Source organism: Oryctolagus cuniculus, chromosome 15 (assembly GCF_051225735.1).
Source record: "Oryctolagus cuniculus isolate XC-2025 breed Fujian yellow rabbit chromosome 15, ASM5122573v1, whole genome shotgun sequence".
Taxonomy (NCBI): Eukaryota; Metazoa; Chordata; class Mammalia; order Lagomorpha; family Leporidae; genus Oryctolagus; species Oryctolagus cuniculus.
The window spans coordinates 83,173,683-83,200,169 of record NC_142881.1 but is presented as its reverse complement, the minus strand read 5'-3'; the positions used below and the strand labels follow the sequence as shown (position 1 = coordinate 83,200,169).

Genomic DNA, 26,487 nt, shown 5'->3' with positions numbered 1-26,487 from the left:
TTTAATTTAAAAAAATCAGTAAGTCATCTGTGATGCCTTTAGAAGATCTTAAATAACACAATCACCCCAGACTTTATTGCAGAAATGGTGTTTTCAACAGGATCTGCACAAAATCACAGCACCTGTGAGACCTTGAGGTGAGGGGCCTTCTGGGAAATATCACATTAGGATCTGGAATAGAATGGAAGAGGTCCACGGACGGCATCCAGGCCAGCAAAAGTTTTGCCTAAAAAACAAATTGAGGAAAATTAGATTTATTGGGCATTGATTTTTGCCATTCAACATTTAAAACCTCTTTCAAAGCAATTTTAACTTTTTTAAAAAAGATTCATTTATTTCAAAGGCAGAGTTAGTTACAGAGAGAAGTGGAGACAGAGAGATCTTCCATCTGCTGATTCACTCCCCAGATGCCCACAAAGGCCGAGGCTGGAGCAGGCAGAAGCCAGGAGCCAGGAGCTCCATCTGGGTCTCCCGCATAGGGTGAGAAGAAACACCTGTAGGCAGCCTTGCAGCAGACAGAGATCACAGGGCAGAAGCTGCACCTGGGAAGCAGGTGGCTCAGTGTTCCTTGAGGCAGCTCAGCCAGGGGAAATGTGGAGTGTGAGGCTCGGAGGCTGGGACAAGCCTGGGACACCCCTCAGCTTTCCCACCACCATGAGGGTGCAGAGCCGGGACAGACCAAGCCCCTGCAGTTTCCCATGGGCACCTGAGACAACAGAGGAAAGTAGTCAGTGGCTCCTACTCTGCCTGATGTTAGCTTACAGCTTGGACAAAAGACTATGCGTGGACACACACATTTTGTTTAAAATTGGCTCTGCCAAACCCACTGAATGGCCCTTGCTGACCCCATAGTGCTTTCAGCTGGACGTCTGGCAGGATAATAAGTGGCCTTTCTGTACCTGTTCCAACTTGGTTAATCCATCTGTCACATGGAGTGCAGCCTGAGACCATGCACCGGCTCAGCCCCTACGGGTGCCTCCCTCTTGATGGAGTTCCACCCTCACCCTATGGTTCTCTTCCCACCCGAGTGACAGTGGCTGGAGGAATGTTTGTCTAACCCCATCAGCTCCCAGCAGCACTCAGCTCTGCTAGGACCAGGCCAGGCAAGGCATGGGAGCCACGGCCCTGGCCACTCCTCTGTAGCTGAGACAACACTGACATCTTGTGGTCTGCAATTCCACCTGCCCTGAGCATCACAGGGCAGTGCAGAACCAGCTCTGCCAGGGGCAGTGGCTCCCAGCACAGGCTCACGCTAGTCAGCTAATACTCAGGTGTGATACTGGGGGCATTAACAAGCATTGCATAATTACTGTGCAAGATGGGCAAAGTGCTACTCTGGGCATGTTTAATGGCTGTGGCAGGAAAGAGGAGGCAGGGCCATGCAGCCCAAGGATGAGAAGTGCTGTGGGGTCCAAAATCCAAAGAATGCTTGGGAGTTGTCCCAAAGGCAAGGTGGTAATGCACAAGTCCACATTCCCAGGCCTTGCGCAGCAGACTCAGTACAGAGAGGGGGGCTTAGCCTAGGACCTTCAGCACAAGAGAAGGGTGTGCATGGTTGGTTTGGGGAGAGCCCAGAGTGGGGGGCAGAGAAGTCAAGAACTAGACACTATTGGAAAGACAGAGAGCCTCAAATGCCAGACCAAAGATACCAGCTTTGCTCAGTTGCTGGGCGTCACGTGATCCAGATGTATTTAAGAGGAAGTAACCAGAACAGTGTGAGCAGGACAAGGCTGGGAGGACATTCACCCTGCAGTCTTCAGGGGCCTCACAGCACATCAAGGGCCTGCAGCTTCATCAGCCCCTCAGAGAGCAACAAGCCCACAGTGTTGGAGGGTCAAGGTCAAGACTAAGGTGGCTGTCAGTCTCCACTGGAGGGAGAAACAATCCAACACCAAGACTCCCATCTGATTTCATCCACTGCTTCTCACACTGACCCGGGGACCCAAGAGTTCACCATGACCCTCTCAGGGGACCTGTGAACTCAACTCTCCCATCACATTGCTCACGGACAACCTGGCTCCATCACGCTCACTGTCACTTGAGCATGCAGTGGGTTTTCCAGGAGTGACCTGGTGCAGGATAGAGCTGAGGGTTGACAGGGCAGGTGCACACTTTATCCTATCAAATCCACTGCTATGATTGCAGAGGCAGAGAGGAGAGCCCTGCTGTCCTTCAACAGCCAGGCATTAGGGGAAGGAGCAAAAACCTAAAGCAATGCCATGCTTATGAAATTTTTGCATGAGAAAATAGTTATTAAAAAGGCTTGTAGGGAGAAGTAATGGGCTTATTTTATTTTTAATGAGTTCATAAATAAATACACAGGAAATGCCTCTACTCTAATTTCTAATGTGGTAAATATTAACAGTTAGAACTCACATAAACAAAACTTTTGGTGGGTGCCAGTAAATTTTAAGAGTGTAAAGAGAGGGGCCGGCACTGTGGCCTAATAGGTTAAGCCTCTGCATGTGGCGCTGGCATTCCCTTTGGGTGCCGGTTCTAGTCCCGGCTTCTCCACTTCCGATGCAGCTCTCTGCTATGGCCTGGGAAACCAGTAGAAGATGGCCCAAGTCCTTAGGCCCCTGCATACACTTGGGAGACCCGGAGGAGGCTCCTGGCTCTGGATGGGCACAGCTCCAGCCATTGCAGCTTTCTGGGGAGTGAACCAGTGGATGGAAGACTGACCTCTCTGTCTCTACCTTTCTCTGTAACTCTTCAAATAAATAAAATAAATATTTTTTTAAAAAAAGGGAGATCAAAGCAGAGTAAGACAAATCCCCCCAGTCCACTTGTGGTTTCCTGGGGACATGGAGAAGCAGCAGATCTGCCTGGGACACCAGGAAATGCCCCACGGATGATGTGACATTTGACGTAGATCCTGCAGAACGGTTTTATGGGGTGAAGGAGGGGGGAGAGAGAGGCTTCCAAAGCTCACAAGCGAGAAAACACATGACATGATTAGGGAGCTGAGTAGGCCAATGGAGGTGCGTGTGCATGTGTGTGGGCATGCATGTGTGAGTTTGTATGTGGGTGTGCACATGCATGCATGTGTTTGCCTGTGTGTGCAAGCTTGTGTCTTTGCATGTGTGTCTGTGAACATGGCTATGGATGTGCACACATGTGCTGAAGGGACTTCAAAAAGTTCATGGAAAACTGAATGAAAAGATAAGTTTGTTTTCACGCAAAAAAATTGAGACCCATGCATACAAGAAGTCTTCAAAAGGTTCATGAAAAGTGCATACTAAGAAAGCATGGCAGGGACTTCAAAAACTTTTTACACCAAAGCAAACTTGTCTTTTGATTTCATTTTTTCACCAACTCTGTGAAGTACTCGTGTGTGTGCATGTCTGGGCATCCGTGCACTGAGTGCCTTGCGTGCCTGTGTGTGTGCACACGGGCTTTGATATGTGTGACTGTGTGTGGGGCATGCTTGTGGATGCATTTTGTGCATATGTGTGCTTATGTGACAGCCTAAGGGTTATGTCTCTTGGACAGAGACAGTAAGAAGCAGGAGAGAAAATGATTGTCCAAGATATTTTATTTTTATTTGGTCCACACAAAAACCTTGCCACCTACATGGGCTTGCACCCATTTGACAGAAAGGTAAGTGAACTGGCCAGAGACACACCAGGAATGGCAGACACAGCCATGGTTCAGGCCAATCTTCTCCACAGTCCCCTCTGCAGGAAGCTGGCAGTGGGCAAATGAGGAGCCTGGAAGCCCAGCTCTGTGCTAGAGCCTCACTGACCCTGAGTGCCCTCATTCCATAGGGAGAACTCTGGTGATGGTGTTTATTTGTGTGGACAGTCTCTCCAGCATGCACCAGGGCAACCCTGCCCCTCTGCCATTAGATAGAAATGAATACGTGTGTCAGCACTTTCCCAGCCTTTCAGAGAGCCCATAGCAAAACACAGGTCCATTCTGTAGAGGGCCTAGTGGGAGATGAACTGGGAGGCAGGGGTGAGGACACCAGGAAACCCCCAGACCCCTTCCTGTTCACGGAGGCTGCTGGGAACTTGACTGAACTCTGCACACGAGGCTCTGCACGCTCACTGCCGGGGCCCTCTGACTCTCCTCTCTGTGTCTGCTCCACTGAACAGTGCTGCTGCCAGCCCAGCCCAGCCCAGCCCGCAGCTGTTCACCAAGTCCAGCAGGAGCCCTCCATGGCCTAGCAGGGAGTAGCAAGTATTTCCCATGCCAGGCGCTGTTCTGAGGCTTTTGGGTGGGAGGGGTCTCCAAACTGCTCATGGAAGTGGAGTTAAAAGGCAATTTGAAAATGAATCTTGATGTGAATGGAATGGGAGAGGGAGCAGGAGATGGGAGGGGTGCAGGTGGGAGGGAATTTATTGGGGGGGGGGAAGCCATTGTAATCCATAAACTGTAATTTGGAAATTTATATTTACTAAATAAAAGTTTTTTAAAAAAGGCAATTTGAATGCAAAAAAATTGAAATCTATTTATATGACAAATCTTCCAAAAGTTCACAGAAAATGTCTGTTATGAAAGATGATACATGGGTTTCAAAATGTGTTGCACTAAAATGAACTGATTATTTTTCCCTTATTTTATTTGAGAGGCCGAGAGACGAAGGAAGGAAGGAAGGGAGGGTGGGAGGGATCGTTCATCTTCTGGTTCATTCCCAAAATGTTCCCTGCAATGCTCAGGGCTGGGCTGGGGCTGGGGCTGAAGCTGGGAGCCGCGAACTCAATCCAGATCTCCTTTGTAGATGGCAGGAATCCAATTGGTTGAGCCAACACCTGCTGCCTCCCAGGGTCTGCATTGGCAGGAAGCCAGACTTGGGAGCTGGAGCTGAGGATTGCACTCAGGCACTCCCATATGGGGTGTGGGCCAAATGTTGCCCCTAGACTTGTTTTTTTTTTTTTTTTTTTTTTAAGATTTATTTACTTCTTTGAAAGAGTTACATAGAGAGCTCTTCCATCTGCTAGCTCACTCCCCAGATGGCCACAAAGGACAAGGCTGAGCCAGGTCATGAAGCCAGGAACCAGGAGCTTCCTCCATGTCTCCCATGTAGGTAGCAGGGGTCCAAGCCCCTGGGCCATCCTCCACTGCCCTTCCCAAGCCATTAGCAGGGAGCTGGATTGGAAGTGGAGCAGCCAAAATGCCAGCCCTACACTTATCTTTTAATTTCATTTTTCTGCCAACTTGCTAAGATGCCTTCATATTCTGCCACTTCTTAATATCATGTTTTCCATATTCTATAGAATATAGGATAAAATTATACACTATGGCACATATTACACATTTCATGTATATTTACTCCTTTTTAAAGATTTATTTATGTATTTGAAAGTCAGAGTTACACAGAGAGAGGAGAGGCAGAGAGAGGTAGAGACAGAGAGAGAGGTCTTCCATCTGCTGGTTCACTCCCCAGTTGGCCACAATGGCCAGAGCTGTGCTGATCTGAAGCCAGGAAGCAGAAGCTTCTTCCGGGCCTGCCACGCAGGTGCAGGGGCCCAAGGAGTTGGGCCATCTCCTACTGCTTTCCCGGGCCATAGCAGAGAGCTGGATCAGAAGTGGAGCAGCCGGGACTTGAACCGGTGCCCATATGGGCTGTGCCACAGTGCCGGCCCTGTATATTTACTCTTTTATACCGTCTATGCTATCTGTTCCACGGTGCCTTACTTGATGTTTTCAGTGCAGTGCTTGGAGGCCCTTATTTATCAGCCCATATTTCAGATGGGAAGGAAGGGGAGGGTTAAGAGCCTGGATTCAAACCAGGTCTGCCATATGGATGGTAGGAACCCAACTACTTGAACTATTACCACCACTGTCTTCCCGGGGTGTGTGTTAGCAGGAAATGACCAGAAACTGGATCTGGATCTATGTATATCAAGCCTAGGTAGTTTGATATGAGATACAGGCATCATAACCAGTGTTTTAAATGCCAGGCCAAATGCCTATCCTGATTATCTGTGTTTAAAAGGACAGAAGGAAGGACAAATCTTTGCAAATCTACACTGGGCTCAGTATACCGTCCTCTGGCTGTCGGTAGACCACTCTGCTTCCACTGGCAGGCTCTGACTGCCAAGTCTTATTTTCTCTCTCGGTATGTCTCTCCACCTCTTAAATGGCTGCCAACAAATGTTATAGGGAATAACTCTTTTCCACCATTTTTTGCTATCTTCCATCGCAAACTGATTTTTTTGTGTCCACAAACTGTTCAGAGGAAAATGCTCAAATACACCCCACAAATCTCTGAGGAAGATTCTACAGTATATGACTGAGACAGTGTCAAGAAAGACATTTAAGGGCCAGTGCTGTGGAGTAGTAGGTTAAGCTTCCACCTGTGGCGTCGGCATCCCATATGGGTGCTGGTTTGTCCCAGCTGTTCCACTTCTGATCCTGCTCCCTGCTGATGGCCTGGGAAAGTAGCAGAAGGATGCCTAAGTGCTTGGGCTCCTGCACCATGTGGGAGACCCGCAAGAAGCTCCTGGCTCCTGGCTTTGGATGTGGCCACTGGGGAGTGAACCAGCAGATGGAAGACCTCTCTCTCTGTCATTCTCTCTTTCTCTGTAACTCAGCCTCTCAAATTTTTCAGTATAGTATAAGAAATGTGACAACCAAGACTGAGATAATAATTTTCAACTTTCTCCATGGCTTAAGCTAGAGTTTCAAAATTCAAAATTTTGCACAAACTATACTTCAGGACTTTCACTGTAACATGTTTTAATCCCATAAATTACTAAACATTGCCAATAAAGAATGACATTGCATCTCCACATTCCCCTCATCACAAGCATATTTAAGGTATGTTGGGTTTCTGCTAACAAAGAATACTGCTAAAAAAAAGAATATTTTTTAAAGAGTAACTTTTTTAATGGGAAAAGAAAATCATTGTAAATATAGTAAGTCATTTCAAAAATGATGTCATTCAAATTAATCCCACTGATCCCAAAAGCCCAAGGAACAGAAGAAAAAAATCAGAGAATATGCCCAATATTTAATAATTACCATTCAAATAATTAAATATATAACTATTTAACTCAATACAACTCAGCAAAACTACTTTTCCAGTAAATCCTGGATTAAACATCTGAATTCTACCTTAAAATTAGCTTTAGGGGTCAGCACTGTAAGGCAGCTGGTAAAGCCACCACCTATGACACTAGCATTCCACATGGGTGCTGGTTTGAGTCCCGGCTGCTCCACTTCTGATCCAGCTCTCTGTGAATGCACCTGGGAAAGCAACAGAGGATCTGCACTCACATGGGAGACCCAAAAGAAGCTCCTGACTCCTGGCTTTGGCCTGGCTCAGTCCCAATCATTACAGCCATTTGGAGAGTGAACCATACATGGAAAATTTATGTCTCTTTCTCTGTAACCCTACTTTTCAAATAAATAAGATAAATGTTTTTTAAAAACTAGCTTTAGGGGCTGACACTGTGGCATAGCAGGTAAAGCCACTGCCTGCAGTGTCAGCACCCCATATGGGCGCCAGTTCGAGTCCTGGTTACTCCACTTCCAATCCAGCTCTCTGCTATGGCCTGGGAAAGCAGTGGAAGATGGTTCAAGTCTTTAGGCCCTTGCACCTGCATGGAAGACCTGGAAGAAGCTCCTGGCTCCTGGCTCTTGGCTTCAGGTTGGCTCAGCTCCAGCTGTTGTGGCCAACTGGGGAGTGAACCAGTGGAATGGAAGACTTTCACTTTCTCTCCCTCTCTCTTTCTGCCTCTGGCTTTCTGTAACTCTGCCTTTCAAATAAATAAACCTTAAAAAAACTAGCTTTAACACTAACTTCCACTCTCCCTAAATGCACATCTGTGTTCCAGCCACTATCAGATAATTACTATTGCCCAACTGTATCTTCCTACTTGTTCTTTATTGGTCCTGCTCCTTTACATGGAAAGTCATCCCATTTCAATCCGCAAATCTCTCATCCTGGAAGCTTTTCAGGATGCTTTTGCAGAAGGGGATCTGGGACTAGCTGTCAGAAGTCCTAAATTTAAAATGCTAGCTGAGCTACTAATTACAGAAATTTTAATATGCCATTTACTTTCCCTGGATATTATTGCCTCAAAGCATTTAGCGAGGTGGTTCCTATAGTAACAGATAACATGGAAAGCTGAAGTCTGAGTTTGTTATGGGTGGCAGGCTGGATAAATTATCTTTATTTCACCCATGATCAAATATTTCACCCACGATTGTTGCTGTGGATTTGTTTCTGGGAGGAGGAGCATGGTGGGGGCAAGAGGTGCGGAGTCACCACACAGACCCTGGGAATTGGGTGAAAGCAGGCCTGAGGCAAGCAGCCTGCAGACTCGTTTATTTCAGATGCTACAGTAGCTTATATAGCCAAGGCAGCCAATCTGGTCAAGGGGTGGTCTATGCCCTAACCAATCACATCCTGTTGCCAGCCAGTTTCCAAAGCCATCCAATCACAGTCTGTTGCCAGGCAGTTTCTGTTGTCAGTGGCCATCTTGTCATGGCCTTCTCATTCCACCACATTTCCCCCTTTTTGTTTATTTTTGAGCAATGGGAGGTATGATTCTTGGCCATACCATTATTGACTCCATTTCCATGTGGACTCCATAAGCAGCTGTGCCTGTCTTAGGTTGTCCCCCAGGGGATCTTACCCGTCATTGACCAGCACTCAAAATAGGAGACCACAGGAGTACTTGCTCAGATGGGGGTAGGAATGAGGAACAATGGTAATCAGGATGGCATGACTGCACACAGGCTGTGGGCCGTTTGAGTGGCTGACCAGAACTAGTGGGTATAAAACAGTAATGGATGTGGCTATGGGCAGTTTCTCAGGGTAGCATGATAGGGCAGGTGCATCCACTAACAAGGCGGACTCTCAGTCTTGTTCAGCTGGTTCTGGTTGGCTGTCAGTTGCAGGCTTGATGTTTTTGGCTGGTACCCAAATGGGCTGTTCCGCATTCTCTGGAAAGACACAAGCATATTGGAACCAGTCCCATGTCTTAGAACCTTGACCACAAGAGGTTTTTCTTGTAGTGATTTGCAGTGTCTTTTTTTTTTCCACAGGCAGAGTGGATAGTGAGAGAGAGAGACAGAGAGAAAGGTCTTCCTTTGCTGTTGGTTCACCCTCCAATGGCCGCCATGGCTGGCACTCTGCGGCTGGTGCACTGCACTGATCCGAAAGCAGGAGCCAGGTGCTGGTCTCCCATGGGGTGCAGGGCCCAAGCACTTGGGCCATCCTCCACTGCCTTCCCGGGCCACAGCAGAGAGCTGGCCTGGAAGAGGGGCAACCGGGAAAGAATCTGGCGCCCCAACTGGGACTAGAACCCGGTGTGCCAGCACCGCTAGGTGGAGGATTAGCCTATTGAGCCGCGGCACCAGCCTGCAGTGTCTTGTTAGGCATCCGAACTGGTGCTTTTCTTCTCCTTTGCTCCTCTGATCAAGTCAGCACACACCTTCTCCAGGGACTTGACATTGCGGCTGGTCAGGGTGATCCTAATTTGGTGAATGGCCACCTCTGGTTCCACAGGCGTCTTCCATGCACGCTGTTTTTCACCATTAGCAGGGTGCTGGAACAGAAGTGGAGCAGTCGGATCTCAAACCAGCACCCATATCAGATGCTGTGCTTCAGGCCAGGGTGTTAACCCACTGCGCCATAGCGCTGGCCCCGAACACTCCTTCTACCAATTTTGTCCTCCTGGACCTATCAGATGTTAGCAGAATGCTAGTTCATGAGCCTGCTGTGTGTTCTTCCTCTGTTCTCACTCTGTCTGCTTCTTCCCTTCTTCTTTTAATTTATGGGTGGTGGGCTGGAGAAATTATCTTTATTTCACCCATGATCAAATATTTCACCCATGATGATTATATTTCATAGGTATTAGGGTTGTTTTAAACCAGTCACTTTTGGCTAGGGAAGAGGTAGACTAATACCCAGTTTCCAGAATAATGAGGCTGAAGGAATCACAGAGGGTTATAAAGACTTCCACGGAGAATGGCAAAATGGAACTTCTCAGCCACGTACTTGGCAACACAGCCAAAGGTGCAAACTATTGTGTAGGGAAAAAAGAGAAACACAGAAAGCCCAAATCTCCATCTGGGAACAGGAGTGGGGAACATCTGACCCATGGGCCACATAAAGCAAGCAGAATCACTTGGTCTAGCCCTGCCAAGGCAGCTGTAGGCAGAACTTGAAATTTACAAATCTGTAGCAGCCTGAGTTTAAGTTGATCATATTGTATGGCCCACAAATGATGCTATCAATATCCAAATAGGCCTTGGCAGAAAAACGTTTCCCACTCCTGGTACAGAAACAAGAGTCACAATCTTTTACTTTGCAACTATCTCCAAGCAGATCTGTTTCCACATTTGATATTACATCATCTCTGTGGGCATCTTTTGCTTTCTACATATTCAAACACTGGCTTCACCTTCTCCTCCAGCTCCTTGTTTCAACTAGACTTCCACACCCTTTGAAGCTTCTGCAAGTTGCAGCACTTCGAATCAATGCATTACCACTTCATTTTAAATGTACTTGTGAATGGAACTCTGGTTTGTCTGCATAGTTCCCTGCCCAGTTCTACTTCAAGAGCCTAAAAATTGGGGATGAGACAGGATCACTGAACTTCTGTTGAATAATTTCTTACATTCCTACCTTGTACCGAGCATACAAATAAATACTTAATAGATAAAAAGAAACAAAATAACTCATAAATTTTGAAAGCTAGTAGTTGAGTTTTATAAACTGGTTTGCTGATTGCATTAAACATTATATTTCCCTTTTCATGTATGATCTAGGATGCATTGCTAAATACAAGTGGGTAAAAAGGCTGGCTTAGTAGGCATTTTCTTAACAAGAAATAGACGTCTATTACCTGGCTCCATATAATAAAATGAGATGACTGACTAGACAATGATTCTCTGGCTTAAGCACATCTCAAACTAAGTTCTGAAGAACTCAGATTAAATGACAGTCAGGTTATTCATTAGTCCTAAATCATTTTTATAAACATTTTTGAAAAACACCAAGAAAGTATGGAATGCAAGACACTCTACATTTTAGGAGAAATCATTCCCTATTTCTTTTTTAAAAATATATATATATGTGTATACACACACACACACACACACACACACATATATACACACACACATTGGATAGGCAGAATTAGACAGTGAGGGAGAGAGACAGAGAAAGGTCTTCCTTTTTCCCTTGGTTCACCCCCCAAGTGGCCGCTATGGCTAGCGTGTTGTGGGCGGCGCACTGTGCCAATCTGAAGCCAGGAGCCAGGTGCTCCTCCTGGTCTCCCATGCGGGTGCAGGGCCCAAGGATCTGGGCCATCCTCTGCTGCACTCCTGGGCCACAGCAGAGAACTGGACTGTAAGAGGGGCAACTGAGACAAAATCTGGCGCCCCAACAGAACCTGGGGTGCCAGCACCGCAGGCGGAGGATTAGCCTAGTGAGCCATGGCACCAGCCAACTATTTCTAAACCATAATCTTTACTGCCTATATCTTCCCATTCATTATTTCCTGATACCGTCAACATTCATTTGACTAAATATTAAAACATACTTTGAGAGTTTCAGCAAAAAAGAACTTTGCTGACATAATATATTTTTTTAACTTTTATTTAATGAATATAAATTTCCAAAGTACAGTTTATGGATTACAATGGCTTCCCCCCCATAATGTCCTTCCCACCTGCTACCCTCCCCTTTCCCACTCCCTCTCCCCTTCCATTCACATCAAGATTCATTTTCAATTCTCTTTATATACAGAAGATCAGTTTAGCATACATTAAGTAAAGATTTCAACAGTTTGCTCCCACACAGAAACATAAAGTGAAAAATACTGTTTGAGTACTAATTATAGCATTAAATCTCAATGTACAGCACACTAAGGACAAAGATCCTACATGAGGAGTAAGTGTACAGTGACTCCTGTTGTTGACTTAACAAATTGACACTCTTGTTTATGGCATCAGTAATCACCCTAGGCTGTTGTCATGAGCTGCCAAGGCTATGGAAGCCCCCTGAGTTCACCGACTCTGATCATATTTAGACAAGGCCATGGTCAAAGTGGAAGTCCTCTCCTCCCTTCAGAGGAAGGTACCTCCTTCTTTGATGACCCATTCTTTCCACTGGGATCTCACTCGTGGAGATCTTTCATTTAGTTTTTTTTTTTTTTTTTTTTTTGGACAGAGTGTCTTGGCTTTCCATGCCTGAAATACTCTCATGGGCTTTTCAGCCGGATCTGCATGCCTTAAGGGCTGATTCTGAGGCAGAGTGCTGTTTAGGACATCTGCCATTCTATGGGTCTGCTGTGTATCTCACTTCCCATGTTGGACCATTCTCTCCCTTTTTGATTCTATCAGCTAGTATTTGCAGACACTATTCTTGTTTCTGTGATCCCTTTGGTTCTTAGTCCTATCATTATGATCAATTGTGAACAGAAATTGATCACTGGGACTAGTGAGATGGCATTGGTACATGCCACCTTGATGGGATTGAATTCGAATCCCCTGGTATGTTTCTAACTCTACCGTTTGAGATAAGTCAGCTTGAGCATGTCCTGAATTGCACATCTCTTCCCTCTCTTATTCCCACTCTTATATTTAACAGCGATCACTTTTCAGTTAAGTTTCAGCACTTAAGAAGAATTGTGTATTGATTACAGTATTCAACCAAAAGTATTAAGTAGAACAAACAAACAAAAAATACTAAGAGGGATAACATATTTAATTGCTCATCAACAGTCAGGGTGAGGGCTGATCAAGTCACCGTTTCTCATAGTGTTCATTTCACTTTAACAGGTTTCCTTTTTGGTGCTCAGTTAGTTGTCACCTATCAGGGAGAATAAGTGGTATTTGTCCCTTTGGTATGGGCTTATTTCACTCAGCATAATGTTTTCCAAATTCCTAACAGGGATCACTTTTCAGTTAAAATTTAAACACCTAAGAATAATTGTGTGTTAATTACAGAGTTCAACCAATGGTACTAGAACAAAAAAAAATACTAAAATGGATAAAGTATTACATTGTACATCAACCGTCAGGACAAGAGCTGATCAAGTCACTGTTTCTCATAGTGTCCATTTCACTTCAACAAGTTTAACATAATATATTTTTAAAATGTGGCATGTTGTTGAGGTGCAACAGCTGCATATGGGACTTCTGTTTATTGTAGGGCTTCTACAAATATTACTCTCATAGATACATGCAATGACAGGAGAGAAGACATTCAAATAAAATGAGCTACGGTGTGCAGAATGGAAGTTATTAAAGGCACATTCACTTGTGCAGGACATACAAGTGAAGCTTTAGAAGGCAGCATATTCACATCTAAGAGACTAGAAAAACAACAACTTGCCTAAGAAAAAAACTAAAAGCAATAAGCAGATTCAAAATTATTAGTGATTATGAGTAAGAAAAGCAAACAAAACATTAAATAGCAAATGACAGGAGAAGAGGGTGAGAGCATTTGTTACTCACAGGAATTCTTCTCCAGGGAGTCTGGGTGTATTTGTCAGCATAAGTGCATTTTTCCTCTTTAGATTTTTGGTGGCAGTTACACGGAGTTGCCTGAACAAAAACACACATTTTTACATTGGTTTCATTCTGCATACACACACAAAGTCATTAGGGGCTCTCTTAGGGGGTAAAAACAAACAAACCAAGAAAAAAGTTACACATTACAAAATGGTTCTAAACTTTTATAGCAAATATCAGTCTTTACTCAGTAGTCTCTCATCTTATTCAGGGACTGGGTTTGAGTCAACCAGTGAGAGCAGAATTTCAAACAGTCCAACTACCCTCAGCAATCTCTTAAATTGTTTAAAAGCATATTACATAAAATTCACACAGTGTGTACTTATGTGCTAAAAATATATACAGTATTATGTGTATATATATATAGTGATACACAGTATATAAAGAATACAAATGCAAATTTTATAGTTTTCTAAATGATTATGTTGCTATGTAGTCATTATTGTACACTCTCCTTGAATGCATTTTTGATGGTAATCTACTTGCTACTAAATACCACCAATCCATAAGTCAGACTACCTATTCATATGTGCAATGTTGCCAAGTCTCTTTAATGATGTGTTCTCTTGGCCAGCGCTGCGGCTCAATAGGTTAATCCTCAGCCTGTGGTGCTGGCACACTGGGTTCTAGTCTCAGTGGGGGTGCTGGTTCTGTCCCAGTTGCTCCTCTTCCTGTCCAGCTCTCTGCTGTAGCCTGGGAAGGCCCTGCACCCGCATGGGAAACCAGGATAAGCACCTGGCTCCTCGCTTCGGATCAGCGCAGCACACCAGCTGCAGCGGCCATTGAGGGATGAACCAATGGAAAAGGAAGACCTTTCTCTCTGTCTCTATCTCACTGTCCAGTCTGCTTGTCAAAAAAAAAATGATGTGTTCTCTTTACTGGACAATAATTTTTTGAAGCGTCTCTACCCTTTGACAAGACCACAAGACCATCTGTCCCTCTCAATTCTCAAATGAATTCTCTACATGTGATGCCTCTCAAAGTATACTCAGTTATACAACACACAGTGTACATACTGTGTAAACTTTGGTGCTTTCAAATCATCAAATACAATGAAAAGATGGAAAATGAGAATTCACTGTTATGTAAAGCTGAAATGTAACCAAATTATTTGTTAAGCAACCCCATTGAAGGTAAATACACTTTCTCATAGAAAAACCTAAGAAATCCTTGATTACTACATCAAGTTGAAATTACACATTCCTATTTTAAAAATATTTACCAATATTAAAAATTTTCATAATTGTACTCATATTATTCCAATCTCCTATGGAAAATAAAATCCAATTATAAACAAAAATCTCTACATTACACAGTTTCTATCTTTAAGCTGAAACCAAACTCACTACTACAAATGCAAGTCAACTAAGTCTCTTGGAATTCATTGTATTAGGACTTAATTTGTAACATATAGGGGAGGTATGTAAAGAGGAGAAGAAGTATAAAACACGGATCAGAATGCAGGTTCATGACTTATTGCATCCTGATTATGACAATTCCAGAGATAATATCCTTTTTGCTAACATGTGGAGAGTAATATTTGAGTTATACTAGACATTTGAATCTTCCATAATTGGAAAAGCCTAGTTTTTAGTAACATTTCAATAGATGTAAACCAACTGCCCAAATCACTCCCTCTCCACCTGCTTTCTGTAATAGCTGACAGATTGTATTCACATGGTATTCTTTGAGGAAGTACGTCTTTCCTCTTGTTCCAAGGAAATAGATCTTGATTACTCTGAACCAATGTATGCTTAGGAAGGGATAAGGAACTCAAATGTAGCTAATAAAACAGGAGGAAAGTCTGAGGTATTTCTGAGAAATAGCATGTCCATTTTAAACACAAGTATTAAATGGATCTACTAGGGAAAATGGGTTCTGCACCCACCTTTGAGTATTACCCTGTGAGAATGTGACACCTACAGCTAAAAAGACTTTCTACAAAGGAAGAGAAAGCCACAAGGATTCTAGAAAAGCCAACCTAGAACTTCAACCATTAACCAAATGACCAATAAGTAACCATGGAAGTGGATGAGACCTATACACTTTGTTATTTTAGTTTACAAATGTTCTTGTATTTTAAGTCACTTTTAGTTAGGGATTTAAAACATTCTAAGACATGCATTGATTTATGCTGGGTCATTTGGAGCAAGCCATTAAGTAAGAGTTACTAATTATCCCACACCCCTGGGCCAGGCATTAGGCCATGGTTCATTTAACTCCCACAACCCTCTAGCATCAGTATTTTTATTATTTCCATTTACAGGAAAGGCTCAAGAGAGATTATATACCTTCCTTAAGAGAACACAGCTATGTTTCAAAAGCAAGATTCGAACCAAAGTCTAGCATGGGTTTTCAAAGATACTTCTAGCCTATTTAACCTGAGTTTCACTTTCTATGACTCCATAATTAAAATTATACACTAGTAATTTCACAAAATTATGCTGGTTTCAATGTACAAATACATCTAAATTATTATTTAATTAGTGTTCTGAGGAGAAAATAACAAGAATCCTTAGCATTTTGGAATAAGATTTGAATAGTCAAACCTCTCTACCTTTCAGTTAAATTCTCAGAGCATTGTAATATAATTTTATATCAGCTTGCATCACGTAAACATGAATTCAACACTTTATACTTTTTATTTTTCCAAAAGTTTGCATGCAAACATAGGTTACAGTTGAATGTATACCTTTCCCACCAAGACTACTCAATGGGCCATCAAAGAAGGAGGCACCTTTCTCTGAAGGGAGGAAAGAACTTCCACATTGATTATGGCCTTGTCTAAATAAGGTTGGAGTTTGTGAACTCAAGAGGCTTCCATAGCTTTGGCAGCTCATGACAAGAGCTTCCGGTGATTACAGACATTGTAAATAAGAGTGTCAGCTGTTAAATCAACAATGGGAGTCACTGTACATTTGGTCCCCATGTAGGATCTCTGTCCTTAATGTGTTGTACTAAACAAATTAATGGTAAAATTACTAGTCAAACAGTACTTTATACTTTGTGTATCTGTGTGGGTGCAAACTGTTGAAATGTTTACTTAGTATGTACCAAGTTGATCTTGATGAAGAATGGGGTGGGAGAGGGAGAGGGAGTGGGAGATAGGATGGTTGTGGGAGGGAGGGAGGTTATGGGGGGAAAAATTCAAAGGTTGTACTTTTGAAATTTATATTTATTAAATAAAAGTTTAAAAAAAGAATGTATACCTTATAAATGACAAGAAAGCATAGGAGTATAGAACTGGAAGGAGAAAACTTTGAAATCATCAAGAAAACCTTTGCATTCTGGATAAAGCACTAAAGAGGTAACAGAATTTGCCAAAGTCATTAAAAAAATTATTAGAGATAAGAAATGTCATCTGACTCCTATTAATGGCTTTTCTTGTGCCTTTTCCCCCATTTACAAAAAGTAACCTAAAGATGTAAAGAAAGAAATTTTAAATAGAAGAGCAATTTTATTTTTGATCATGTGAAAATGCTATTACATTTCGGCCAACGCTGTGGCTCACTAGGCTAATCCTCCACCTTGCAGCGCCGGCACACCGGGTTCTAGTCCCAGTCGGGGCGCCGGATTCTGTCCCAGTTCCCCCTCTTCTATGCCAGCTCCCTGCTGTGGCCAGGGAGTGTAGTGGAGGATGGCCCAAGTGCTTGGGCCCTGCACCCCATGGGAGACCAGGATAAGTACCTGGCTCCTGCCATCAGATCAGCGCAGTGCACCGGCTGCAGTGCTGGCTGCGGCAGCCATTGGAAGGTGAACCAACGGCAAAGGTAGACCTTTCTCTCTGTCTCTCTGTCTCTCACTGTCCACTCTGCCTGTCAAAAAAATAAAAAAAAAAGTGCTATTACAAATCTCTACTTTCAATGGTTTATAACTTTTAAATTCTTCTGATTTGAACAAGTGATTTTCTAGAGTTTCAGAGGTAAACATTATACCTTTATAATCTTCCTGAATGACTTCCAATGCCCTACTGCAAAAAGGACATGTTTCTCCTTAAAACTCATTTAATAAGATGTCTGCTTCAGCACGTCACTGCTGTTAATGACTAGCAGTAAATCCTCTCCAGCCCTGTAAATCTATGGAGACAAACTGTACCAACATTAGTCTCTAGAATCAAGAACAGGAACTGCCAAGTTTCACAAAGTTTGCTGTGCATGTGAGGCCACAATTCCCCTTCAGTTTATTTAAATTAGCTCATTTTTCTGTTTTCTCTAATTTTTCATGTATTCTCCAAGACAGAGTCTTTCAACCTACTAGTAGTTACTCTAAAGCATGCCACAGGGTCCAGTGTTGTGGTGTAGGGGGTAAAGTTTCTGCGTGCAATGCTGGCATCCCATGTGAATACCAGTTCTTGTCCTGACTGCTCTACTTCCTATCCAGCTCCCTGGGATATGCCTGGGAATATGACTGGAAAGATGGTCCAAGTGCTTGGGCCCATGCACCCACATGGGAGAACTAGATGAAGTTCCTGGCAACTGGCTTGGCTTCAGCATAGAGCAGCACTGGCTGTTGCAGCCATTTAGGGAGTGAACAAGTGGATGGAAGATTCTCTCTCTCTCTCTTTCTCTCTTTCCCTGCTCCCTTTTCTGTAACTCTGCCATTCAAATAAATTAATAAATCTTTAAAAGAAAAAACTATGTCACAAGGTTTATTACAATTTATCTAACTATAATTTTAAAAAGAATGTCTAAGGGTTCATTTGTAGATGATAAAACATTCAATACTTCTGACTTCCTTCAGTTTACTCCTTTTCTGCTACCTTAAACTTTTACAATTTAGTCTAAATATATTCTCAAAAATAGCAACTCAAATTTTTTAAGTAAAAATTATTTTAATTTCAGAACTTAAAAGATTTATAAATTCCAACATTCAAATGATATATAATTGCATCAGATAAAATAATGAGCAGTAAATTTTCTCCAATCAATTGTTCAGAGGTTTAGCCCACTTAGTTTCTCTAAAGATGATTTCATTACACCACTTATTCATTTAAATCTTTGCTACCTATTCTTGTGTTATTTTCCAATTTCTCTCTCAAGTATTTGCAATGCATTAAGTAATTTTTAGACAGATAACTATGTGGCATACTTTTTAAGATGTTAAAGGACTGAAAATGTACTTTTGTATATAGATAGAACTATCCGGAAATTAATTATGAGGATTATGACCTGTTTTTGAAGTGTACTAGACCTAACAATTTCTTGTGCTCTGTAATACATTTTTTGCAAAAGTTTGTGGGGAGCAACTCGGACTAGACTAAGTTACTGTAATTAAGACTTATTCTATGCATCTGCTCTCCCACAATATGGCGCTGGGAGAGGAGAAAACAGCTTCTACGCAGCTGCCTCTTGCCAACTTGAGTGATGACCTCCAGGAGCTGATCCTGCTCCTGATTGGAGGAGAGCAGCGTACTCGGCGTGTGGGCAGCCGAGTTGGGATTGGCGGAAGAGGACTATAAAGGAGGAGAGAGACAACATGCACCAGGAACATCTAAGGGGAACACCTGTGCAGCCCCTAAGAGAGCCGGCCCGTGGTGTGCCGCTCCCCCGCGGAAGTGGGGAAAGTGGCTAGGGGGAACCGCCCTTCCACGGAGGCGGAAGGGACGGCAGCCAACCCGGGAAGAACCAGCAGCAAACCCGGGGAGGGCCGAGCAGACAAAAGAACAAAGCAGGGTCCTGTGTCGTTCCTCCACGAAGAGGGGGAGCGACAAAGTTGAAGCTAACTTAATTTCCTAATTTACATATTTACTTTCTCCCTAAAAACTGGATTATTTCTTAGTTTATAGCTTTTTGTTTTGTTTTTGAGATGCAGAGAGACATAGACAGATGGACACATAGAGGAAGCTTCCATCTACTGGTTCACTCCCCAAATGTGTGCAATGGCTGGGGATGGACTGGACCCACATCTGGGAGCTGGGAACACAATGAGGGTCTTCCACACAGGAGGCAGGACCCTAACTGAGCCATCTCTGCTGCCTCGCAGGGTATATACCGACAGGAAACTAAGTCCAGAATTGAATCATGGTGTTCCAGTGTAAGATGCAGGAGTCTTAACTGCTAGGCTAAACACCTGCTCCCTTGTCTTTACCACTGAGACATAAACATTAGGTCTTATTATTCCCCTTTTTAATTCTGTATCAGTAGGACTTCAATCTGAAATATTAGATGTTCTTCACTTGGACTCACACATTTTCTTTGTATTCTTAATCATAATAGCTGAAATAACTACATGGCCTCAGCAGCTCAGAGGGGAGTATCATATATACTTTATGTTCTAAGTGAGATTAACCCCTCATATGGCTGAATTGTTTCATTGTTCCAAGATATTTTTTGATGACTAATAAAGATCTTCTTGATGGTTATGATTTTTCTGATTTACGTTCTTTTTATCCTAGCTTTTTAAATTATTGCAAGCTAAACTAAATTAAATTCAAGACAGTATATATACTGTTTTTACATGGGATTAACATTGAATATTGTACAAAGATTCAGACAAACTCTAAGGGATCACTCAACATCACCCACAGGGAATAAATATTTGATAGCTATCCCGATGCCTAAGCCTGAATACTCAGTCTCATTTTGCTCACAGAGAAAGGAAATGTCCTGTTCTCAACTTCCCAGGATTTGTTTCTTTAACCTTATCTCTAAAGCAAAGTCGTCTACCCTGTATTAGTAAATGAACATATTTGGTAAATTTATAAATCCCCAAAACAGATGCCACTGAAAATGGAACAACAAAGAATTTTTAACACTGAACACTTAATATTTAGAATGAAGGTTACAGCACATACTTTTGTTAGAATGCATATAATCTACAAATAATGCAATAGTGAAACTATGAGAGCCAAAAATAAAGTCAAACTTGAATTCTGGATCACAGTCTTATGAAAAGGATGTATTTCCCAGTTTGAAAAGTCTCCATTTTATATATTACACTATCATACTTACAAGCTGATGTTCTAATAGTTGGATTTTTTCATCTTCTTTCTTTCTTCTTTAAGTTGTTTAATTTCATTTAATTAATCTTCATTCTGAAATATTAAAAAAATTTAAGATAAGGCATTTAAAATACCTTATTAAAGAGCACTACATCAATGACAAAGACTAGAAAATGATCTATTTGTTCATTTAAGGGGAAAAATCTTTTATTAAAATGAATGTCATAGGAGGCCGGTGTTGTGGTACAGTGTTTTAAGCCACTCCCTGCAATGCCAGCATCCCACATGGGTGCTGGTTCAAGTTCCGCTGCTTCACTTCCAATCCAGCTCCCTGCTGATGTGCCCAGGAAAACAGCAGAGGAAGGACCAAGTGCTTGGGCCCTTGCACCATACAGAAGACCTGGATGGAGTTCCAGGCTTCTGAGTTCAGCCTGGCCCAGTTCCAGCCATTGCAGCCATCTGGAGAGTGAGCCATCTGATGAAGTTCTCTATCTCTGTCTCTCCCTCTCTCTCTCTCTGTAACTCTGCCTTTCAAATAAATAAATCTAAAGAAAGAATAAAACAAAATCATCATTTAATGGTCTAATGGAGTCTGACATGTAAACGATGAACAGCAACAGAAGTAAAGGCTAACATTCACTCAGTAATTATTGGGTGTTAGAAACTATGCACTTGAAAGTATTTAGGCACTTGATCTTAACTGTGTCACTTGAGGTATACACCATTATCTCCTTTTACACATGAGGAAACTGGGATCCTGGTCATAGAATCAATCTGTCACATACAGAACTGTAACTTTAGCTAACATTTCAAAGGATGCCTCTCAGAGAAAATGAAGGGCACAACAGACAGAGGAAATAGTATAATTAAAGACACAGTGGAATTTCATGGCTGGTTCAGCAATCACCAAAGAGATAAATATGCCTGAAGAGTAATAAACGAGATGAGTTGACCATGAACCACTTTCCTGAACAGCGCTGCCTGAGTCAAAGAGAAAAAAATAGTCTGTCAAGTTCATCAACGAGAAATGCCCAATACTGTGAAATGGAAACCCATGTCAAGCTAAACAGGAATCTGGTCACCTTTACAAGTGTGAAGTATCATTACCCTACAGGCAGCCCATTTTTAGTACTTCTCTTCACTTATTCAGAACTTCTCTTCACTTATTCAGAATAGGAAGTAGTTTAAGCAAGGGATTAGATTTTTTATATATAGATGATACACCACATCTTTCCAGGCAGAGAAACATGCAAGCAAATAATGGCAATGGTGTAGTTACTAAGCAAAGTTATGTCATCTTCTCCAGACACACTGGGAGTAACCTAAAAAAATGCAGTCTCTAAACAAAAATTCAGAAACAGACATCCTACAAAGGTGTTAACATGTCAGAAAATATTTTAAAATGTTATGGACAGTATAATTGGGAAAGACAGCTTTTATATCACTAAAAAAAAAGACCTGAAAGAGTTTAAGAATTCTAAAAATTCATAAATTAGACAAAAGATGGATTACAGATCACAAAAGACCTATTTTCAAGGATTTATCTAGAATATGTTTAAATTATGTAGCAAACAAACTTACTAAGAAATCATAAATGTATTTGTTATATAAAGCTTTCATCTATACAATTAATTTTCTGATTAAAGTTAAAGCCTTGTAAAACCTATGCAAATGTGACAAAAGTTTTATATCGCAATTCTACCAGAAGCTAGCTCAAACACCTAAGGTCACTGTCAAGATTCCAACAAATAGTTCTCACACACATGTAATCTGAAAAATGCTCTATTTGACTTGTTTTAGAAAAACAAAATACTGGAAGCACTTATTTTATAGATATTAAATTGGAGGGGGGTTTTCATTGTGATTAAGAAGATTAGAGAAAAAATGTAGCAACTCAATAGACAAAGCAACCAACCTTTCTAGACAAACATATGCCTATATGTATAAAATCACAAAAATATCTGCAATTCTGATTCAGTTACTCCACTTCTAGGAATCTATGCTGAAGAAATGATTCCAAGTGTGAAAAGATCAACAAGATACTACCTGAAAGTTTACAAGTTTACAACTGTCCCATAAGGGAACAAGTGAAACCCAATAGAGCAAACTGATGGAACACTACACAGCCAACATTTCTATAGTTGTGGATTCTACCCACGTTACAGAAATGGACTCAAAATATGAGATCAAAATACAATGTGGTAAGAATATTAAGACAAAATTTACGCAGCACTTACTACATGCAGGCACTGCTGTAAGACTACACATAAAGATGGGCAGGGGAGGACATGTCAGGAAATGCGTGACTCCAGTGGGGTCTTAAAGGAATGAGCAGAAGGTTCTGAGGACGCAGCAGGAAGGGATTCTGAATGCTCTACAAAAATACAGAGGGGAAGACAAGCAGAGCACATCTGGGGAAATAGAAGCAGTGATGTGGTCACACAAAGGCTGGTGACGAGTGAGGCACAAGTAGGTTTGTGAACCAGGCAAGGGCCACACAGCACAGAGGGCTATAACGATGGGGCACAGACTTAGCCAGGGAGTGGTAGATTTACATTTCAGACAGCACTGACAGCATTTGGAGAACAAATTTGACAACAAAAGCAACAAAACTGGGCTGGGAACGTGTCATCAAAATACTCTATTATTCCAGATGACAGAGGAACCTAACCCAAAAGAGTGATAACAGAGATAGAAGTGGAGAAATCAAAGTGTGGAGATTTTGACAATTCACGGCATGAGAGAGAAAGGCACAGAGGAGCAGTCAAGACACTCCTATTTACAACTTTAGGGACACGGTGAAAAACTGTGCCACCAAAAGAAATGGCGAGTACAGGAGGACACAGATGTTCAAAGAGGAATATGTGTGAGTTTTAAATACATTGTTGGAGGTAGCTGCAGGTAGTGTAGGAATATGTCTAGTGGGAAGATGGATCACCAAGTAAGAAAGAAAGAAATTTTACATGTTATCAGGTATATATGTCACATGTGAAATCATGACAGTAAAAATTACAGAGGAATGAAATAAAGTTATAAACTTAATATTCAAAGGCAGGAGAAATCTACACAAGAAACACAGGGAAAACATGAGCCTAATAAAGTTAATCTCATTTTTAGTATCTTCTAGTATCTTTCAACGTTGTGATAAATGAGATATGCAGTGAAACTTAATTGCCACTTTAATTTTTCTTGGAAGCTGTATGTAAAAATTGTAAAAAGTGATGATTTTTGGAAAAGGATTCTGAATCAATACTAATTATCCAACGGATAAATTCAAATTAAACAACACAGAGATTTCAACTTAACAAAGTAGCAAAAGTTAAGAGCAAGTCTCAAGAAAGCAAATTTCAGGGCTGGTGCTGTAGTACATCAGGTTAACAGCACTGCCTGCAGTACCGGCATCCCCCTATGGGTGCAGGTTCAAGTCCTGGCTGCTGTACTTCTGATCCAGCTCCCTAATACACCTGGGAAGGCAGTGAAAAACATTGCAAGTACTTGGGCCCTTCCCACTCACATGGGAGACCTGGATGAAGCTCCTAGTCCAGTCCTGGCTGCAGAGGCCATTTGGGGAGTGAACCAGGAGATGGAAGTCTTGCTCTCCCCCTCTCTAATTCTGCCTTTTAAATAAATAAATACATCTTTTAAAAAATGCAAATCCCTAAGTTTTTATATGTACACTTGAAATACTACAGAAAGTAAATCTCTAAGTTTTCAACATCCTTATTATTAAACACTTTCATTGTTATAGCTTTATTATTTTAATATTCAAAACATTTGAAATATTTAGCCTGATTACCTTACATATTTGATCACCATCTTCTGGTTCTGGACTGGATGGCAATTATAGTTGAATGTCATGTAATGAACCACTTCCATCATGCTGTCAGAAAGAAGGGAGAAAACACCCCATTAGTACCCTAACTACAGACACTCGGTTCAACCTGAATTTTCCCAAACTAAATGCTAGCATGGCAAAGAACAAATAGGATATAAGAAGTTATTACTCTCCTTTTCATCTCTGTGCTGGCAGAAGGAAGTGTGGAAGAAGGAAAAGGAAGTTGGGAGAAGATGAACCTGTGAGAATAAGTAACAGACACAGTGTAAGTGAATGAGGGAGACACTCACTGAATGACTGGGAAAAGGAATATGGAAAATTTCAAAGAATTTTAAGACTTTCACAGCTAAGAAAAATATAAAGTAAAAAACTGAATCTGCTTTGGTTTAGGTGTTTTGAGTGTAACAGAGTCAGAAACAGTCATATTAAATAATACACCAGGCTGGGCCACAAAATCCCTTGACTAAAATACTAGATACGTGAGAACACCCTTTTCAGGATCTGTTTATAACAAGTCTGAGAACAGACATGGTGCTAGAAATCAGAAGAGTGGCTGATGCAGGGAGAGGGGGAACATGAGGGAACTTACCAGGAAGCTGGAAATGTTCCGTCTACACTGACTGGTGAGCACGTAAACCACATGCATGGACATTTCAGGGTCTACATTTAAGACTGGTACATCTGGGGCATGCGCTCAGCCTAGCAGTTATGTTATTAGTTAAAATGCCTGCATCCCATATTTGAGTACCTGAGTTTGATAACCAAACTTCTGGGGCAGGCAACAGTAATGTCTCAACTGATTAGTTTCTACCACCCCCATGAGAGACAGGGACTGAATTACCAAGTCTGAGCTTTGGCCCCAGCTTAGGCCATTGTGGACAGTTGGGGAACAACACAGACAAAAACTCTCTCTTTCTCTCTCTCCCCCTCTCTTTTCCTCTCTGCCTCTCAAATGAATGCAAAAGACTGGTACACCTGGCACTGGACAGCAGGAACTCCACAGAATCACAGACAATGCAAACATGCACTGCTTTGCATTAGTTTTAGGAAGTATATAACAGAACAGGAAAAATGAAAAACCAGTCTTAGAGGCAGAAGAAAAGAAAAAAGGGGCCCAACACAACAGAAGATATCAGGAAAACAGTCAACCACCAGGACTCAGGAAAGTGATTCCATGAACCTGTATGGCGATTCCAGGGGCCACACCTGAGCAGCACTTACTTGCTGCTAAATAGCACTGCAAAGACTGAAAAATAAATGATGACCAATGACCAGGTCGGAAACCAGCCTCTGGCAGGAACACACTCGAAACCGATTTGAACAGCACGGCACAGCACAGGCTTTGGAAGCAGAAGTGCCACTGAAACCACAATCCAAAGGCTGCTGGTTAAACCTTGCGGTCTGAAACTCAGTATTCTCCATAGGTTTTAAACAAGATCTAGAATCCCATAACACTGTTCAAGTGTTTAAGACATGATTCAAACTTACTCAACACCTAGGGAGAAACCTCAATTCACCCACAGCAGACACCAATGGCAAAATGACACAGAAGTTAGTTAATAGGAAAAGATTTTAAGAGAATGCACCAAAAAATCTCCAAAAAGTAAGGGCAAACACCTGGGGGGGGGGGGGAGAGTCTTATGAAGGAAAAGCACATTTAAAGAAAAATGAAGGCTGGCATCGCGGATCAATAGGCTAATCCTCCGCCTGTGGCACCGGCACACTGGATTCTAGTCCCAGTCGGGGCGCCAGATTCTGTCTGGTTGCCCCTCTTCCAGGCCAGCTCTCTGCTGTGGCCAGGGAGTGCAGTGGAGGATGGCCCAAGTGCTTGGGCCCTGCACCCCATGGGAGACCAGGAGAAGCACCTGGCTCCTGCCTTCGGATCAGCGCAGTGCGCCAGCCGCAGCACACCGGCTGCGGCAGCCATTGGAGGGTGAACCAATGGTAAAGGAAGACCTTTCTCTGTCGCTCCCCCTCTTCGTGGACCCTGCGCTGTTCTTTTGTCTGCTGGGCCCTTCCCGGGTTCGCTGCTGGTCCTTCCCGGGTTGGCTGCCGTCCCTCCACCTCCGTGGAGGGGTGGGCCCCGCTGCCACTTTCCCCACTTCCGTGGGGGAGTGGCACACCGCCGGCCGGCTCTCTTGGGGGCTGCTCAGATGTTATCCGGATGTTCCCCTTAGATGTTCCCCTTGCATGTTGTCTCTCTCCTCCTTTATAGTCCTCTTCCACCAATCCC

The 26,487-nt window shown here is 42.5% G+C and overlaps 1 long non-coding RNA gene across 1 annotated transcript; it reads right to left on the bottom strand.

Moving 5' to 3' along the window:
• LOC149122127 (uncharacterized) lies at positions 1-26,487 on the bottom strand. Its single transcript, XR_016221148.1, has 5 exons — positions 26,211-26,487; positions 24,216-24,299; positions 20,430-20,512; positions 13,423-13,512; positions 1-226 (listed from the first exon to the last, which is right to left on the bottom strand). It is a non-coding gene; the product is annotated as an uncharacterized LOC149122127 (long non-coding RNA).